This window comes from Ictidomys tridecemlineatus, chromosome 2, assembly GCF_052094955.1.
Source record: "Ictidomys tridecemlineatus isolate mIctTri1 chromosome 2, mIctTri1.hap1, whole genome shotgun sequence".
Lineage (NCBI taxonomy): Eukaryota > Metazoa > Chordata > Mammalia > Rodentia > Sciuridae > Ictidomys > Ictidomys tridecemlineatus.
The window spans coordinates 144,422,066-144,428,065 of NC_135478.1; positions in this window are offsets into that span (position 1 = coordinate 144,422,066).

The following is a 6,000-nucleotide window of genomic DNA, read 5'->3' on the forward strand; positions in this document are numbered from 1 at the left end:
ACTCCTGAAATTCTCTGACCATGCTGCAGTTTGGAGTTTGAATGGCCCACATTTGGTACCCAGCCTGTGGCATGACTGGGAGGAAGTGGAACCTTAAATAGGAAGGGCCCATTAGAAGGAAATCAGGTCATTGGAGTGTCCCCTTCAAGGGACCCTGGTCCCTCTTCTTCCTTTCTCTTTCACTTCTTGGCTGTTGTGAGATGAGCAGCTCCCTCTACTCTGAGCTCCCGCCACAATGCACTGCTTCATCATAGTCCCAAAAGCAATGGACCAACCGACCGGGGACTGAAATCTCCAAAATCGTGAGTGAAAACTTTTCTTCTTTTTCAAGTTGGTTATCTCAGGGATGTTTTATAGTAACGCAAAGCTGAGTAACATGGAGTATATTGTGAAGAAAGAGGAAACGGGCTCAACCCCATTAACTGATCCTGCATTCAGCAACTACTATTTGTGTCCAGGATTGTGCTGGGTAATTAGGAAAATAAAAAGAATTTTAATATTAAGTTTTCCAAGTGCTTAAAGGTACTCAAAGAGGTATAATACTTATCTTAAAAATTTGTACATACAATATAGGGCTATAATAGTGAATGATAATGTAAGACTATGTTTTCTTAAACCTGCTTTATGCTTCGGAGACACCACTCAGAGAGCTATCTCCAATGACACACACTCAAGCTTCAGTCCCAGAAACACGGAATCAGAAAGGTGAAGGCTGTGCCCGTGAATTCTGAAAGAACTCTATAGGAGATTTGGGGTCTATCCTAGGTTAAGACCCCCTGAAATACGAAAATCCAACAGTCATGTTGTTAAGGGACAAAAGGGTGTTACAGACAGTAGCCTCATGTAGGGCTTAGAGGAGAAGAAGGAATGCATAACCCTGGGGTCAGGGAAGGTTGCAGGGGGAAGATGGACCCTGTAACCCGGAAGAATGTGTGGGCTTTGACTAAGTGATCAGAAGAGATGAGAAGGGGCCAGGACTCAGGGGTAAGTGTCCATATATTTGAGAAATTATACTTGAGAGATAAATAATACTCTAATCTACTGGGAACTTAAGTCACAAAGAGTCTACTAGTATTCAGTTGAGACCAATTTCTAAACCTGTAGGAAGACCGTTTGGCAGAGTTCCTTAGCACTTGGACAATGATAGGCTCGGGATAAGTGCTTCATTAATATTTGTTGAATTAATTAAACTATTAATTAGTCAATTCTGAACTGAATAACAAGGGATCCAATTTCAAAACTCAAAAGCTGACAATTAGTGGCTATATATGAATCATTTATGTCTAACTTCTCCTTTGATTCTGCTCTCAGAGATTAAAACAAGAAGTTATATGGTCCTTTAGTTCTTTTTACTAACATATATGCTACTCCTGCTTCCACAAAGAATTCCAAAAACTCACTGAAAGAAGCAAAAAAGACCATGTGAGGTCACCTAAAAGACAGAAGAGAGAGACTTATATAATATACTTTAGAGTCATAAATGTTGAGAGCAGACAGACCTCGCTTTACCACTTACTTTCCCTGTACCTTGAACAAATTCCTTAACCTCTCTGGAAAGTTAAGATAATAATATCTAATTCATAAAAATGTTTGAGGATTAAATGACATCAAGACCATAAAGACAATTTAGAAAAATCTAATACAATGGCAAGGTCAAGAACAATTCATGGTAACATCCACCCAGAACTATTTCCTTGACAAAGGGTGATATTGGGACATTCTATCAACTGAAGTGCAAAGCAGCCCACACAACACAAGTTAAAAGATCATACCAAACCAAAGCAAGGTACCATAACCTCAGTTAATACTGGATTCTAGATTTTATTAATTTATTCAACTGCATTAGAAAGCTAGACATTGTGCCCTAGGCTTCAACTACCTTGTTGATGGATGGAGAAAACGTCCTGCCTTTGGTTTTCATAAACCCCTGAGATGCAGATGACTCCGCCAACACACTGTCTTTGCATTGGCCTGACCTGTATTTACAAGGTTCTCTGTTGGCCATTCTATCTCGTTCTCACCCCAGCCCCGTGCCACCAGCTTAAACAAACACATGCATCTGCTCACAAGAAAACACACTCAGGTCTTTGTCCCTTCCAGGCAAAGGAACAAAACAAACAAGTAAACAGAAAAGGTTGATATGATAAAAATGAAGCCAACCACTGTTTTTGGCTTAAGGACACCAAACAGGCTAAACTAATTTAAAAACTCAAAACTGACTTAACAGGATGAATACAGGATTTATTGGATACTAATCCAATTGAGTGGGTTCATAGCTGACCAAATAAAAGTAATAATCTGTGGAGTTAGCCTTTTAAGAATACGATATGTCAGGCATTGTGCTAGATGCTTTATATGGATTTTCTTTTGCTACCACCACAACCGCCCAATCATGTACTATTATTTTATCCACATTTCTCAGATTGTGTTGCAGTAACCTTAAGAAATAAGGCAATTTGCCTAGAGAAGCAGCAGATCATCAAAACTCTCATTGTGATACACTGACCTCATTCCCTACATTTGGTTACTGCATTTGGAATCTCAGGGATATTATGGGGATTATGATAGCATTTAATAAAACTTTCTGAAATCCTCTTTGTGGATTGAAAATTTTAACTTAGACATTAGCAAAATAAAGTAAATGTAGGGCATAGTGATCAGCCAGTGTCAAGTCAGTGCTGATTGCTATAATTATCATGTTTATTATTATTAAGTTTTATGAAGGATAGTAGGTAGTTAAGTCATATATTGTTCTGTCTGAAAATATTACTGATTTGGAATGAAAACATACGCCATCATCACATATTTAAATGTAACTTATTTATATGATAAAATAATATTGTGAGTAATTATGAATAAGAAATTAAGATTTGAAGATTCTCAAGAGCCCCATTCTTTTATTCCACAAACATGTGATAAGCACCTATGGAATGCCCTAGAAATAGAGGATTGAGAGACACAGCCATTGACCTCAAGGAATTCACAGTCTGGCCAAAGAGAAAAATAGTCAGCCTGTGAAATTAACAAATTGGTATTGAGAGGGATACAGAATTCAGCTTTTGGATTCCAACAATTGGCCAATGAAGGACTGCAATGGTCAATGAGGTGGAAAGCACTCTGGAGTTTATTTTGCTACATGCTCCACTAATCAAGAGCAAAATGTCACCCTCAGAGACACAAATGTATTCCTGGAATGTACTGATGACAAGGTAGTGTCCATAATACAACAGATGACATACTAGCACTGTGGGAAAATCAGACCCTCTCCTCAGTACCACATTTGCTTCGTGGTATCAAAATCTAAGAGGTGATGAGAAACATGTGTAAAGTGAAGGAAATCCAGGAACAAATGGGGAGTGATATATTGATGGACATGAAAATTGTGCTTGGAGGAATGGGTTGGGGACCAGCAAAAGAGGAGACTTTGAGGAGTCTCAGTAGCTGTCATCAAATATCCCAAGACTTGTCTGAAAGGAGGATTTGATGTCTGCTCTTCTCCAGAGAGGAAGACTAAGTACTAATGAGGGAGAAATGTACATGGCAAGATCTTCAAATGCCACAACATGGCAAAGTCAATGGAGAAAAAAGACAGGAAAGCCCAGAGGCAGTGGTCAGCAGATGGAAGGGCTTTCTTACTGCTCATCTTATTTAGGATATCTGCATTAAAAGAGTGGTACCCAAGACAGTTTGTAAGGAGGAGGCTGCAGTGAGCATCTGTCTAGCAATCTGCATCAAAGGGAAGCATTTTCATACGCATCCCTTATGCAGGAAGCTAGTGTGAGATGGCAGCTCTGTCCTCCAGGGTGCTGCAATGGGAGATCTGAGCGTGAGTGGTACACACTTAACTGAGCCACAGACAAGAATTAAAATAGCCCAAGTCCTCATGAACGTCCTGTGCCTTTAGGATCTGAGCTGGAGGGAATGTTTCAATTTGGGGAATTCCTCCTTAGGAATGTCTTAGGCTAGGACCTGCTTCTCCAGCACCTGCTATGCTAGCCTTTATCCTTTCAATCTTGATCCTGTCACCGGATTCCCATGTGACTCAACCAACTTCGTAGTACTTTTTGTTTTTTTATATTGGACTAGAGGAAAAGGACCTCATAAAACATATTTAAAGAACATAACTTTGACAGTCATGTGGGGGATAAGCTGGAAGGAACAAAGTCGGGATCCCTGAGATGAAAAAGGCATTTGTATCCCTCCCTTCAAGTTCAAGATGTCCCTTGTCTAATTCTACTGATAATAATTAATCAAAGCCAACATTCACAGTGTGCTCACAGAATTGTTCTATATGGGTTTTTCTTAAATTCTCTCAACATACAGATGAGTAAACAGAGGCACAGAGAGTTTAAATAATCTGTCTGGGTCCTTACAAATTGTCAAAGGTAAACCACTGCCTCCTTCACCCTCCCATCTGAACTCCTCTGTTTCCCCAGCCTAACCACAAAGACTGGCCAATCTTTTGTCAGTTTTTTGAACATTCCCCTAATCCCATCTGGATACTTCCTTATAAGATTCAGTTTTTAACCAGAATTCTTGTTAAGTCAGTTCAGCAAGAACCTGCATGTTCTCTCTCTCTCTCTCTCTCTCTCTCTCTCTCTCTCTCTCTCTCTCTCTCTCTAGACAGATAGATAGATATAGATTATTTATTTATTTTTATGTGGTGCTGAGGATCAAACCCAGGGCATAAAACATGCTAGGCAAGTGCTCTACAGCTGAGCCACAACCTCAGCCCCAAGAAACCTGCTTGATATTTGATTAGGTCCTTATTTTCCACCATCCTCCAGGTGATGTCTGGTCATGGGCCTGCTGGCATGTCTTTGGTCAGGATTCCCTTAGGTAGGTTTAGCCTGAATCCCTCTACCCCATGTGCTTCCTCTTAATGATTTTCCCACCCATGGACCCTCACCCTGCTCCTTGGCCATAAATTTGCACCTGCCAATGCTGGACCTCATAAGACATATTTAAAGATGATAACTTTGACAGTCATGTGGGTCATAAACTGGAAGATTGAGACAATCTCACTGCCAGTGCAAGACCCTGCTGCAGTGGCCCCAATCCCTATTGTGAAAATTCCAAATAAAAGCTTCCTTGCCTTGCTTTAACAAGCACTATCAACTAAGTTTTTCTTTAACATCACTATGCTAGGTTGCCCTGTAACCACTTCTTGTGTCAGTTCGAGCTTTTAAAGCTAATAATGATTTAAGATTTTTTAAAAAAGAAGAAGAAAAAAGAAAGTTAAAACACACAAACAGTGAGATTATGTATGGGGAAAACAGCCCTGAATTAAGACGACAAGACATCAAGTATGACAAGCAGGGTTGGTTTTCTTCTTCTCTGGGTCTCCTTTCTTTGTGAGATGACGGGCTCATTAAAGGGTATCCCAGCTGCAACACAGTGTCGCTCCTGGATGCAATAGGGTGAATGTCACACAAGCAAAAATTGTAGAAAATATCACAAAGTAGTCCTTCGTTTTTTGTTTTTGTGTTTGTTTTGTCTTTCCTTTTTTACCATAAAGTGATGCTAACCCTAGTCTTATATAAAGTTGAAGAAAAATTCGACCTCTTCTGACGGTGACAAACCCCACTCAAAAAGAAGACAACCTGGGGAAGGGCGCGCGGCAGCGGGGACTGCCAGATCCCCACCGGGAGGGTCGCTGCGCCCAGCACAGCTCCGGGTTCTCTCCGCCGCCCTGCCCCGGCTCTTGGAAGCCTCATTGTCCCCGCTGAGCTTCTCCTCGCCAGCCCAGAGCTGCGCGGATTCGGGACAATCCCGGGATCAGACTGACCTCTAGGGGCCGCGCGACAATCCGCAGCCAGGGCTCTGGCGCACACAAAAGGAGCCACCAGAGGCTTCCAGCTGGAGCTGGCCAAAAAACCGGCGTGGAGTGCTCTCAGATGCAGACACCACAAAGCCAAAACATTAACATTTTGCTTGCTATTTATTCAGCTTCTCTGTCTTTAATTCCCCTTCGCCAAGTAGCCTCCAAATGTGTCTCTT